Source organism: Perca flavescens, chromosome 1 (genome assembly GCF_004354835.1).
Source record: "Perca flavescens isolate YP-PL-M2 chromosome 1, PFLA_1.0, whole genome shotgun sequence".
Classification (NCBI taxonomy): Eukaryota; Metazoa; Chordata; class Actinopteri; order Perciformes; family Percidae; genus Perca; species Perca flavescens.
The window spans coordinates 12,922,932-12,938,515 of NC_041331.1; positions in this window are offsets into that span (position 1 = coordinate 12,922,932).

A 15,584-nucleotide genomic window follows, 5' to 3' on the forward strand; every position below is an offset into this window, starting at 1 on the left:
TGCTATTAAGACCATGTTGCTCTTTTTTCTCTGATTGGCTAAAAAGCAATTTGACTAGCAGTACTGTATGTACCATTCCTAAGTGCCTGAATGTGAATGAAAACTAAACTAATTTTGTTGGCATAATTTGAAATTGTGTTTGCTGACTGCTTGATTGACTAATTGTGAAACAGGTTATACTATTGAAATTGAAAGGCAGTTTATAAAATCCAGAATTATCATTAAACATCTGGTTTAACTAACACACATGAAAATCAAGAACACACAAATTCAAATCGAGAACACATCATGTAAATGAATATGTGCAACTGGCACAACTCTTACACCACAAAATCCGAGTAAAACCACTGACAATGATGTAATCTCCAGCCCAGCCCATTGCCATTGTTGCAGTCTGGACTTTTTAAGGGTAGAAATAGGTCCAAAGAAACAGCTTCATGGAGGTCCAGCAGTGGCAGGAAAGTAAGAGAGAATCAGACAAAGGGTGTCAGAGTAGCAGTGATAGAGTGGTGGAGGCTTGGCAGACAAGCTGTAGCAGAGTGGCGGAGGAGCAGCTCAAGGGGGGCAGGCTGGTTGCCTCTGCCAGGCTGAAACAAAGTGTTAACTGTAGATTTGCTAGATTTTGAAGTATTGCCCGAGCCCATGGGGTAATTTTGAATTTATTCATAAACAGTGTTACTCTGACATGATAAACAAAAAGTGAACCACCATACAGGTACTGATATATCAAGGCTTATACAGTATCATATTCTATTTTGGATGACCACCTGTAAAGAAATACATTGACGACTACATACATACATACATCCTCCAAATGGTTTCACATTATTCTACTGATCTACAGGTAGTGGAAACACACTCAGGAACAGCACAGTGCCAGCAAAGGCAAGACAACTGCTAGCAAGTTGCCATAGGTATAAACAATGGGGGTTTAATTTTTTTTTCTCCAAAAATCAGCTTTGCAAATTTTTTATGAGGAAGGAAATGCATTCAACACATTTGTTAGACTTCAAGAACACAACATTACATGTCATTTAGCTGACACTTTTATCCGTATAGCGACTTACAATTGCTATATACATCAGAGGATGCACACCTCTGGAGCAACTAGGGGTTAAGTGTCTCAGTGCTCAGGGACACATTGGTTTATGCATCACAGTGAGAATTGAACCCTGATCTTCCACACCAAAGACAGGTGTCATATCCACTGCGCCATCACCACCCGACATTAAATGTTAACAGAAACTCTGTTTACTCTGTTTGTGCTGTGTCTGATATTTTTGCTGCTGCAACACCATTATTTCCCATTTTTTTGGGATCAATAAAAAAAATCTGTCGTGGAAGTTTCCTTTGCAGCAGGGCGAAAGAGTTTTCAGAGTTTAGTAAATTAAAACAAATAAGACAGACTGACACTAAAACTAAGTTATATATATATACATATATATATATATATTTGCAAATAGGATACACATGATTTCACAAAAGGCCGCGGCCCAGTGTGGAGTCAGTTTCTCAAATGAGTGAACAAGAACACTAGGCTTATATGCATCTTCAGAGTGACAGCACACACACACTTGGCTTAGTATGACGCTACAATTTTGACAGGCAATCTGATACACATGAAGACAATCAGAGAAATGCAAGAGACATCTTGGAGACATCTCACCTCCTCCTCCCTGTATGACTTTCACCCCCCAGTTACATCTTAACTGGCATGGGAAAACATGAGATAGTTTTGGGGTGACCTTGTACCTTTATCGGTTCAGGCAAACAGAGCTCACATAATGTTCCAGACTGGATGTCTCACAAAGTTAGAATCAAAATCTACATGTGGAAAATGAGATAAACTCTTTCAGCATTTGTGAGAGAAGTAAAGTACGAATTAAACATAAAAATATAAGGAATTGTGCTTAAATGTAATTTTCCCATTACACTATCTACCTTTAAATATCTCTTGGATACACACATACTATAATATGCCCCTGATTACAATAGACTTCGGTTTTTGCGTAACCTGCTTTTAGAGGTTTTGTTACTGAGAAATACTTTAAATATGACATTGCTGAGAATTATACTATCATTTGTTGTTATTTTAGTGAGAAAATACATTTCAAAGATGCTGATATACCAATCACAACCGTCCTAGGCATCACAAAGACCCGAATGCAGCGACGGACCTTGCAAAATAAATAGCTGAGATATGGGAAGGGGAGGGACGTCCGGTGCGTCTCTCAGTTTTATCCCAGCAATGTGTTGAGCCAGACTACAACTTTACTGATTTAAAGTGATCATATTATTATGCATTCTCAGGTTCATAATTGTATTTAGAAGTTGTACCAGAATAGGATTACATGGTTTAATTTTCAAAAAACACTATATTTTTGTTGCACTGCACATTGCGACAGCTCCTCTTTTCACCCTGTGTGTTGAGCTCTCTGTTTTTGCTACAGAGTGAGAAATCTCACTTCTGTTCCATCTTTGTTGGGAGTCGCACAGTAGCTAGATAAGGACTACTAGCTAGTCAGAAGCAGAGTATGAGGGTGTGCCACGCTAGCAGCTAGGCAAGCATTATAACATGTTACAAAGTACTGCATGTTTGTCACGGAAGTAAAGGCTGGACTACAATAGAGCTGTTTGGAGCAGTTTGTGAACAGTTTAAGATTTATTTATTTGATTAGGACAATGCACATTAATCAACATTTCTGTAAATGCGCCAGTGCTAGGGGTGTGACGAGACACTCGCTCACGAGACAAGACGAGACACGAGATTGGGGTCACGAGAACGAGACGCGATCTTAACACTAATTTAAAGAAAACTTCAGTTAAGAAATATGACTGGGACAAATAGTCTTTACTCAGAGAACCAAGGTTACAAGCTAGGGGTGTGACGAGACGCTTACTCCACGAGACGAGACACATCACGAGATTGGGTTCACGAGAACAGAGGAGATTTTCGTCGAGGTGAAAAGTTGTCTCGTGAGGCGATGTGATGTCAGCGTGATGGAGCGTGGAATTACTATTGAAGATCCCCCTGCCACTTTTAAATCATTTGTGTGGCAACATTTTGGTTTTCCTGCGGAAATAATAAACAGCGAAAGAGTGACAGACAAGACGAACACAAAATGTAAACATTGTAAGAAAAAATGCCGTATACCGCGGCTAACACAAGCACTATGCAAAAACACTTACAGCACCACCACAGCTCTCTACTAACTACTGCACCCGCGACTCGCGGGTGCAGTAGTTAGTAGTACGGCATTTTTTTCTTACAATGTTTACATATTGTGTTCGTCTTGTCTGTGACTCTTTCACTCTTTTCACCTCGACGAGAAATCTCGTCACGTTTTAATCTCGCGAGATCTTGTAAAACGAGATCTCGTCACACCCTTAGCCAGTGCATTAGTCGGCTAATTTTCAACTGTAGTCCTAGTTACCTAGCATGCATGTCTTTATGGTGGGAGGAAACCGGAGCATCCGGAGGAAACCCATGCAAACACGGGGAGAACATGCAAACTCCAAACAGACAGGCCCTGTCTGGACCGGGGGTTCAAACACTGCCCAGAGAGTGATCAAACTCTGCAGTGCCAACCAGAGTTTTTTCTCTGGATAGAAAAAGTCCCTTTGTAAGTCCCTTAGTAAGTCCCTTTGGGGTGGACTTTGGGCTTTTTCACTTTGTAAACCTATAACGTGCACAGAAATATATATATAACACAATAAAGGAAAGGGAAAAAGCCAATATGAGGACTTTAAGGAAAACAGAATAATGCTAGATTTCAATATACAGTACAGGCCAAAAGTTTGGACACACCTTCTCATTCAAATGTGTTTCCTTTATTTTCATGACTATTTACATTGTAGATTCTCACTGAAGGCATCAAAACTATGAATGAACACATATGGAATTATGTACTTAACAAAAAAGTGTTAAATAACTGAAAACATGTCTTATATTTTAAAATCTTCAAAGTAGCCACCAGCCACCAAACTTTTGGCCTGTACTGTAGCTCTTGGCCACCAGTGGCAGCACTGTGCACAATGCATGCATTGCATGCCACACTGAGTGACAAAAAACACATAAAAGAGCCAAACCTTCAAATGGTGGCAGTTACTTTGTACAATTCTGCACCTCTGAATTAAAAAAAAAAAAGACGGTTTGGTGTATTGTCCATACTATACAGTAAACGTGGCTTTGTGACTTGCTTGCCTCTGAGACTGATCAAAAGTAAACACAGAAAGTTTACTACAGTAAATACACTACAGTGGATGTCTTGGTCTCAATAAAGGAATATGTCACCTGAATGCAGCAGCCTTTTAAAGTTTCTGGATTCAGCACTGGAGCATGAACAAAATTAAGCCGTGGCTGTACAGACGATCCTTTTTGGAAGGAGAAATTCATTGTTGATTTTTCGTCTCTTCGGGGGAATTGTTGTTAATGATAAAAATAAAAAAATAAAAGAAATAACACCAGCCTTATCCTTTTAAAAGTAGCTCAACATATTTAGAGGGGTGCTTGTGGAATACTGTCATGACTCCTTTTTTCTTTCTCCTTTTCATTTCCCTCAAAGACTCTATCTAGTCAGTTCTATTAAAGGATTCTTTGTTTGCATGTAGTTTATTGACACTTCCATTTTGATCCGTCTGATGTTCCTTTTTCCGATGCCTTTCTCTATTGTGTTTTGCAGCTGTCTCTCTCCCACACTACAACTGTTCATTGTCGCTTACACCACTTTGGCTCTGATGCTGCCTCTTTTTTTTTTTGTGAACTCCCCACCTTTTCTTCTCCTGAGTCATATACTGTATGACATCCTCCGACATGTTCCATCTTATCTGTTCTGCACTCAGCTCTTCCTTTTAGCCTGCCTAGTGCTGTTTCCGGGCCGGTTTCACCATTCCCTTTTGTCAGTAGCCTTAGGCCATTTTACTCTGGATGTTTCTGCCCACTGGTCTTTTGCTTTCTTTGGGCTGCTTGAACTCTTGACCCTCCAGACCCACCATTTGGGCATTTGTGTCCACAGTTTGGTTTGCTATGTGTCACTGCAATGTATCTTTGACTTCTCGAGAGGAATTGATCAATGTGAGGTTCCTGTTTTAACTTTTTCAAGCACCTCGTTTTCCTCACTGTTTTTCAGGTTATTTTCAAACTACTTTTCTCTCTACTACAGTTTTCTGTCCATGCTCATATGTAATGCCATTTGTAATCCTGTTAGACATCCTCAGGCTCAGAAATTCACATAAATTAATAATTTGTTACTTTTCATAGTTTTTAGGGGGATGTCTTGTAAGCAGCATGTTGAATACAGCTCTTGTGGGTTGAAAGCACATTACATCCTCAGTTGGGTCTTTTCCCTCCCATCAGCTATGACTATTGGTATTGTTGTTGCATGGTCTTTCAGCAGCTGTCAGCAGCAATACTCACAGCAGTCATTAGAGCAATCTCACTGAGACAATTATGAACACAATCTGAATTGAATAAACTACATGCTTCACACTGTGGGGCAGAACAATGGCTCTGATGTTGGAAAATTGAGTCGAGATCATCAGTTAAGTTGTTGATGGACTTCCTATGAAGGGATTGCTGACTGTAACTTTTTAGTCAAACTAATAGTTTCACATTAAAAGAAAAACAACAACGACTAGAGGCAATGGGCGCCTGGGTAGCACACCTGGTAGAGCGCGTGCCCATATATAGAGGTTTGCTCCGCCACACAGTGGCCGCTGGTTTGACTCCAACCTGTGACCCTTTGCTGCATGTCATTCCCCCTCTCTCTGGCCTTTCACTTCTTCAGCTGTCCAAAAAAAATAAAAAGCCTAAAATGCCCAAAGAATAGAGGCAAGAATAACTGTTGCCAGTGACAGAGAGTAACAAGTAAAACTGAGTAAAACCAACAGATGTTAGAAAAGAGGAGTAGAAAACAGTGCACCATCAGGTTTTTCTTTAAATTAATGTAGAATATACAGTAAATAGCCAGGGCACACAAAGATAGGAGTAAATTGGGTGTTGGCCTGCTTTCTCATTGATTGAACGCCAGTATTTAAAATGTTGGGAGGCTTTGGGAGTTTATAGGCATATTGCACGTACAGTTGTAACACTTGGGGAAATACTGTACCATGTTTTTAATGCGATGCATTAGTTACAGTTAAGCCAAGTTTCAGTTAATGCTCCAGAGTCTCGTCTGTACAAAGTAATCTCATTCATCCAGGTAATGCAAAGCCCAAATAACACCATCCACTGGACTTTTGTCATGAAAGAGACAGCCGTTTATCTAACTGGCTTCCTTCTAACGGCAGACTGGACCATCAGTATTTATTCTGTTGAGATACATCCTCATTCCCCGAGTGGATGAAAACCTAATTGATGCCATCTGTTCAAGGGAGCCAAAAGATAAGCACCTTCTTCCGGTGATTTCCCCTCTGTGATATGTTGGAGAAACGCAGAGATTTGATAGCAGCATTTGAGAGCCCTCTTTACGTAATGCCTATGGGTTTTGCGTTTCCTAATAATATGACACAAAACAAAACAGGCTCAGTTGCACAGCCCTAGATGTACAAGCGTTATCCAGAATTAGCTAAAAAAGAATCCGCTGTCTTCAGGCACCCTAGGTTTTTGATAGCAATTGTGCTGTTTTGTTGTTTTTAGGCAGTTAGCCATTCGAGGTGTTTTCTCTCTAATAAGCTGTCTTTCCTCCAGAAATAAGACATGTCTGTCCTCCTGTGTACTTCACCATTACCTCAGGGCATTAAGAGGTCATCCAAAGAATACTCCATTGTGGTATGTTATGTTAGTCATTCCTCGTCATCATAATTGCAGGATCTAAAAGATGACTTATACTTGTGACAATAATGCTTTTTTTGTCTTTTTGTCTTGCAAAATAGGAAATCTGAGAAACCAACCCTGTCTCCTAGAAAGTACTCTTTCAATACCACTAATTTGCAAGAGTAAATACATTTAGGGAGAAATCCCAGCAACACAGTCTCACTCCCTATTCGTCAAATGTATAACGCATGGTCAAGAACTCTGGCGTCAAATTTCAACGAAAGAGGTGTACCCTTGACGTTATTTTTCGACGAGAGGGTCCGTCAGATAGACATTCATGTTATTCCCTCACCGTCAAATACCGACAAAAGAAAAAACGAATTTATCGGTATTTTTAGCCCAATAACCACTGTTTTAATCAACATTATTCACAAGATCGTATCATGGTTTATATGTATTTCTTTTAATGTTATTATTTCGGTCTATTTCGGCCAGGGAAGCTGGGTTGCTTTTTTGTTTATTTATATTTTTTAAACTATAACGCTACATCTATCAACATTTATTTAGATGTTATCATGGTATGCATTTCTTTATTTTAATAATATTACTTTGGTCGTATTACCGGTGAAATATTACAGTATATGCTGTAATACAGAACATTACGATATGACCCAAGCTGGACGCATTCAAAGCCGATATCCCCCAATGCAATGCGGCCATTCATTCAAAGAATCGGGCAGCGATCAGCGGGTCTTTAACGCCAGGATCGCTTCAATATACATATATACAGTCAGTGATTGTGTCACCAGCAACAACACGTTGCTCAGTTTTGTTCCAGTAAGTTATGAACCATAATAACGTTTAAACGAATCCGCGGAAAACTCTGGAAGTGACGTAGTACGTCCCGCTCAGCAGATATGAAGATAAAAATAACTAATATTCGTAATATTGATGTTTTTTTCTAACGTTGCATTTGAGGAGTTACACAATAAAGACAGCAATAATAATAAAATAAGGTTTCATGTATTTTTCTCATGTACTGTTTGCTCGGCCGGCCGGCGGGCGGCCTCAATCTGAAATGGAATCAAGCCATTTTACGGCAGACAGACAGAAACACACATAATTTCGGATACACCCAGGTTTTTTTTGGGATGGAGAACACACTGGTGTCATCAGATTTTAAAAATTGAATCGTTAAATAGGTGAAAATAGCTTATTACCATATTTGATAGTGCTTACAGTGGGTAAACTTTGGTGACCATATCTACATGATAGCTGAGGTCCAGAACTTTTAGAACAGCTGGTCTTATGTGTGTAGCACCTTCTGTTGCTAAATGACAAGCCTTCAAACATGTACTGGGTTCAAGGTTCAGAGGTCAATATTTCAAAGCAGGAGTAATGTATCCTCTTCAGACTGACATATGTTCCTCTCCAGGTTGAGACCTTTCCAACGATGTGTTTGCTATAGTCCTACAACAACGTTTTAATTTTTACACATCATGGAGACCACTTTGCAGGCGATACTTTATTGTTCAGAGGGATATTTGCCTTGAGTTCAAATGCTTCACAAATAACACTTGACATATTGTTTTATCATACAGCTGACATATTACAATAAAAAACAACATGACCAAAGTGATATGTAGTCAGACTGAAGCACATCACAGCCAATCTTGCTCATCTTTCACAAACAGTGACAAGAGCAACACACAACCCTATATGCATCATATTATGAAGCTATTGCACAACACCTGCAGCCTCAAGCAACATTATTTAAAGTTGTAATTGAGGTAGGTCCACATTAGGCCTATAGTTTAGAAATGTTAAGTTTACCCATATCTTCTGCCAAAGGATAAGAGCTCATACTTGGCATGGAGAATAAAGATAGAGCAGACCATATGTGCTTGTCAGGAGAGACGGGTTTCTATTCCTCTCCACAACCTTCGTGACACTCATAATAAAATGCTCTGTAATGCAGCCTTGTATTACATAAACCATCTAATTCACCATAGGTGTCTGCTCTAAATGATAACACACACTTTCAAGACGGGCCTTCCAGCCAAAGGTGTTGTCCATATGAACACCAAGGTGCCTGGATCAGAGCCGATGGATTGGTTCATCATTTCTGACCTCTGATATCCTCTGACCCAGTGGTTCCCAACCTTATATAAAATATTTGCACACATTAAACAAATTATGATAATACACTAGAATATATAATGTATACAAAAGTCTGTATGAAATATATTTTGTTGTATGGTCGTTTTTCCTGGCCATTACGGCATCACTATTTTATGAATGAAACATGGCGGAGAAATGTAATAGTGCTGATAACTCCACTGTATCAAAAAAGAAAGTAAGGCTTTATGTCGAGAGTTACCTCAACTTTGTTTTCGGGTGGCTCAGCTTCTTTTCTTATGAGTAGGGGGGGCACCATGACCCATGTCATGACCCTTTTCTCAGCTAAGGTAGAAGTGTGCCAAAAATGCCAAAACACATGTTGTATATGTACACATACCCAAACAAAGCTATATACATCTTACTCTGTGAATAAAAACCTCGGCAACAATCTGCTTATCCTTTTAATGTCCTGAAAATGCTTCCTAAAACTAGTCCCTTCTTAATTTTGAAAAGGTAGTCTCAGTAAAGGCTATGGCTACAAGCTGTAACCATGGTGATTGATATGAGGATCATCTTCTGAATATAATAATTAATATCTTAGGCCTACCATAAATTGATAATTCAAAAAAAGTCATTTATTCAAAACAACTAATAATGCGGTGGGATTTTAAATCAAACTAAGTTCCACACATAAATATACTCATGTCTTTCCCCTTTAGTCTTTGCTATTAATATTCATCAACTGCAAAATTTGAAAATTGCGTTTTTAAATAACTATGCATAGAAAATAAAAAATGCTTCTCTTTGTACATAGTTTATTGTTTTTCACAACAGTACAAGTCAAAACAAATGCAAATTAGTCAAACAAGCCATTAGGCTGTATTTCTAAACACTCAACTGTAGGTTTTTTATATAGTATACTGTATATAAGGCAAATCAAAGTGCTAAACATCAAACACCATTTTTTCATTATTAGTATTTTATTGTGTAAATTCTCACGTACAACGTGAAACATTCTTTCACAGATGAGGTGTGGAATTACTATGTCACTTCTGCGGATTTGTTTAAACTTTATTGGGGACAATAAAGTATATTCATGTCTGCTGAGCGGGACGTACTACGTCACTTCCGCGGATTCGTTTTAGTGTGGCTGGCCAGCCGAGCACACATTACATGAGACAAATTCATGAAACTGTATTTTATTATTATTGCTGTCTTTATTGTTTAACTCCTCGAATGCAACGTTAGAAAAAAACATAAATATTACGAATATTATATATTTTTATCATCTTATCCGCTGAGCGGGACGTACTACATCACTTCCGGAGTTTTCCGCGGATTCGTTTAAACGTTATTATGGTTCATAACTTACTGGAACAAAACTGAGCAACGTGTTGTTGCTGGTGACACAATCACTGACTGTATATATGTATATTGAAGCGATCCTGGCGTTAAAGACCCGCTGATCGCTGCCCGATTCTTTGAAATGAATGGCCGCATTGCATTGGGGGACATCGGCTTTGAATGCGTCCAGCTCGAGTCATATCGTAATGTTCTGTATTACAGCCTATACTGTAATATTTCACCGGTAATACGACCGAAATAACATTATTAAAATAAAGAAATGTATACCATGATAACAGCTAAATAAATGTTGATAGATGTAGCGTTATAGTTTAAAAAATATAAATAAACAAAAAAGCAACCCAGCTTCCCTGGCCGAAATAGACCGAAATAATAACATTAAAAGAAATACATATAAACCATGATAATATATCGTACATAATGTTGATTAAAACAGCGGTTATTGGGCTAAAATTACCAATAATAACTGTCACAGATTTCGTTTTTTCTTTCGTCGGTATTTGACGGTGAGGGAATAACATGTCTATCTGATGGACCCCCTCGTCGAAAAATAACGTCAAGGGTACACCTCTTTCGTTGAAACTTGACGCCAGGGTTCTTGACCATGCGTCATACATTTGACGAGTAGGGAGTAAGACTGTGTTGATCCCAGCGGAATTGCGTTCTTTATCAACATAATGAAAAAAGGTTTTTAATGTACAAATATGCAAAACATTCACTGACAATATATTTAATCTGTGTTTTCCAACAATATCACTCATGGAATACAATATTGGGTCAACTGATTGAGGTATTTTAATGGTTGTCACAGCACTTGGTTTAGGTAAGAGAAATATGTTGATCTTGGTCAAACATGAGGAAAGGCAAAAGTGACTTGAAGCACGCAACACAATGTTACTTTATTACATTTAACTGAAAGCATCATGAGCTTTGGTAAACCTAACCCCTGGCAGGGCTCAGGGCGTGAAGCGTGGTCTAAGGTTTTAATTAAAGTCCTGTGCTTTGTACAGCCAGCAGCATCCTTCTTACGACTTGCATGCTGTACAAAAACATAGCACTTCCTTCACTGGAGAAAGACATTGCATATGAACCTGACAGCAATCACATTTCCTGCAAAACCTATTTGGCGAAACAAAATTGGTATATAGGCGTAATATTAAGAAGACGCGTGTTGGAGTGACAGATGATTTTACCTGCCTGGTCTGACTGACACTGAAAGGGACAAATTCACAGATTACAGAGGGCATCAGGTTCTATGAGGATGGTATTTTTGGCCACTGCTGCATTGAGAGCAAACTTTCCAGGGACACAATACAGAAAGGAGCAGTAGATTGAGATGGGACCTTGCAGTGTTATATGAGGGTTATTTAAGGGAAGGGACGTGAAAGCAATGAGAAACTCTTTCCTGACTTTGTTGGGAAGGGGATGATCTTCTTAGGGCTGGCTGTAAAAATCACCTGAGGACAGAAAAAACGTGTTTTGGTAAAAGTGAGGTAGAGAAGACGACCACACTATGTGCTCCAAGGTGCATGAAGACCAAGCTGGGTTAGATAATTTGTCAGTGATAAATCCTGGACTATGAGAAGACATGTAATTCTAAGTGACATAATTACTAGGAGGATAATGAGCGTGCACCTTTTTGCAGAGTCCTTAAGATTATAGAATGGTGGAGTGGCATTTGCGTGTGACGACATGAACACGAAATCGAGTAGTAAATATAGTAAAACAATAGGTTGGAAACACATAATAAAAGAAAATCACTAAACAAAAGAAGAGTCCCATGGAAATTACAGCGACAGATTTATTGGGAGAGAAAGAGGGAGCTGAAATTCTATACACGGTTTCCATTTCCTCTTGAATTGCCAAGCTAAAATCTTGCTTGGGGCAGAACACAGAAAATCCTGCAGAGAAAACCTAGTGTGTCATGAAAAGAGAAAATTGGTGAGCACTCCACTGTTATCAGCAACATGAAATTGCCCAAGTTGGAATTCTATCACGTTCACAACCTCTGTACAGTACTGCACCCTAATGGAAATAACTTAAGATATGTGTTGCATGTCGGAAACTTAATTTAATGCGTTAGTCATGTGAGGATGATGTGGTTATCTTTAACTACTTGCACATTCAATCAAATAACTTTACAGCCTGAAAACCTTCTGTTTTATGTTTTTGTTTTCATTTGTGAGTCATGGGTGCCTTCTAATTAATAGTACGGTGGGTTGTGAGAATAGTAAAAAGACAAGAAGTGCAAACCACTGATTCGACCCCAGTGAATTCATTAAAGCGTAATGTTACAAATTAATTACGATTTTTTCTTTAGCTACATCCAAACATCCTGAGTGCACATAAAGGTCTTGAAACTTGATTTTAATAAAGGGCTGCTCTTCAAAACTGAGCCTGGAAAAGGTTAATAAAGCAGGTGCCACATGCAGTACCTTATCACACCAGTTGATGTTATGCTTTAGTAGTACATATTCCCACATGAAGTTACAATTAACCAAGTTACCACAAACCCATTGCCACACAGTGAACCTGGGGCTTTTGAGGCCACAAGGCGATCTGGAAAATGTGTAAAGTTAACAGAGTAATGCTATGGTTAAACACCAGTAGCATTTATGTGGAACATTTTGTTCCATTAATAATCGATAAATACCTAATAAAAGTGAAACAGCCTCATGTAAACACCTCAGTCAGAACAAACTGCCATGTTCTGAATGAAATTTCAGGTTTTGAAAAGGGTGATTTCACCTGTCTGGCATATATGTAAACTCTGATACTGTTAATGTTCTCGCTGCTCCTCTGGCTATATATAGCCTATATATAATTGTTAATGTTAGTTTTTACACACAGCATAATGATCACTTTGGTCTGTCCAGTGTGAGGCTGGCTGCAATGCTTTTGTCTGTAGACAGCTAAGGACTTGAGCTTGCTGAGCAGTAAGCCTTGTAAATTAAAAACCAAAATCTGTTGTTTGTGTATGAACTCCAGAACAACACAGATTTCTGAACTGAACCACTTGACCTATCTACCGTGTTACAGTCCAATATTTTGACCCATTCATCCACCCTGACCTTCCTCTTTTGTGGGCTTTGTTGCTTTATAATAGCGTCACCTTACCTTACTTCCTTCTTCGCTCCTCATCATAATTAATACGTATTTTTTCGGCACTGGCTGAAACTCGCTGATGCTGTTGTTGTTCTTGGGAGTGCGGTCTATCCTGAGGGTCGTATGTTGTGGGAAACTAGCCCAGTCAGTGGTGTGGCTCAAAGAAAATCTACTGTAAGTAATGTGGCTCATGGGTCACTGGAGTAGGACTGTCTGGGAAGAAGCTATCAACAGTGGGACTCTGGGCCTCAGGCCTGTGACAGTACAGTGCAGTGAGTGTAAAGGGCGAGTAGCCAGCCTTATCCCTTCAGTGCTGACTTACTGGTTTTATTTCAGCTATTAGTGTCTGTAACCATAAATACTTACTATGTCTTTCAGCTCATTTAAATAGGTTAATAAAACAAGCCTACCATTTCGTTGGTGCCTATAGGCTGGTGTAAACAACTGACAGTCTGAGTCCCTTTGGCCCTGCATATTGTAAAGTGTACACAAAAAAAAAAAATCCTCATAAGCCGTGTTTAAATTAAAAACCGTGCCAAATTCTCGTTTCTGTTCCGTGTCTTAACACTTTTAAAGGGGAATGGCCCTTTCTCTTTTTGATCACTGGTGTATTGTTATTTTATCCCTTTTTATAGCAGCCATTACACATCATAAGCACGCTGTTTGCTCTCATATCTTTAATGAACATCCCACTGAATTGTCTCTTCTTTGTCAGTTTGAGTGCAAATGGTGCAGTCTCCCCCACAATGGATCTTTTAATGATTTCACCCAGCTGCGCATGTTACTGCTCCATCCACGAAACAATCAACAATCAGATCATCTGGACTTAGATTAAATGTTTGTGAATTTACCTCTCAAGGTTTTTATTCACTTCTGTTGATCACAGAAGCCCCGACAGGTGTTTCTGCTGCTCTGATCGTTAACACTGAGAAATTAATAACAAAGCAGGTAACTGTTTCCTCATAATTTATTTCCAAGCTGAATTGTTGAGACACTTTCCATCCACTTTACTGAAAGACTACAGTTGCCTAGACACACACTCTTTTTTTTTAAGATACTGTACTCTTACTGGCTCCCTCTTAAAGGTTATGAGATATACTGGAGTAGGCAGTTTCTTGCTCTGCCGTCAACAGTTCTTTGTTTCTATACAAATTGTTCCATGCCACTCTTTTCATTTGTTTTTTCTTTGAATCCCTTTTACATGTAGTTATGTACGGAAGAGGATTTGAGTTCAGAATTCTGACTTTATTCTCAGAATTCTGACTTAGTTATGTCATTTTGTAAGCGTGTAAGCATCGAAGAAGTAGTGATGGCCAAATGAAGCTTCGTGAACCATTTTCTCTTTATCCTGAGCCCACTAGATGGAGCTCTCTCTTCAACAAAGGGTTGAAAACACACTGAATTGCCATTCCTTTAACCTTTTTCTTTGAACAGAGAGCGCCATCTAGTGAGCTCAGAAAATAAAGAAAATGGTTCACGAAGCTTCATTTGACCATCACTACGAAGAAGCATTCAAGACAGATTGAAATCTGATTGTTGAAAAGACACATTTTGGCCAGATATTGAAAATAAATAAATCCGTCTCCCCAATATGCATATGTAAGCTTTACCATCAGTAAGCACTTTGCAGAAATATTGTCTACAGGGCGTTAACAGCAGCTCAAGTTACAATTACATTACACTCAAATAGCCGTTGTTCTCTGTCTCTGTTGAAGCAGTGGGAAAAAAGGTCTCCAGAGATTCCAACAGTCATTCTGAACCGAGGTGTTTATCTGATCCCTGATTGGTGCAACGAGTGAATGATCTGTGTGGGTGAGGGAGCGACATACATGAGAGCCTGTGAAGATGGTAAAACTTTTGACATGTAATTCATAAATATGATTAATCCATTCGCTGAATGGATAGTTGTTAACGCTAGCTAAACTGTTATTGTTGTAACTAAACTACTAAAGAGTGTACATTTTTCTTCTGGGGTTTGTGGCACTTACCAAACAGCTTCAGCTGATCACGTCCCTCTGGAATGGACAAGTGCTTACCCTGATTTGTGTAATAGAGTTATTTGAAATACAATATTAAAAGCTTGTTAAACTGTTTCCTTTCAAGAAGGTTAAAAAACGTTTCTAAAATGTTTAACATAGCACATACTATTTGAGAACATTTGTATATGTAAGCTATAACTACCTGTTAAAGATTTCGGATCTGTGATCTGTTAGTTTAACCTTTTTGAGAAAAGTGATCC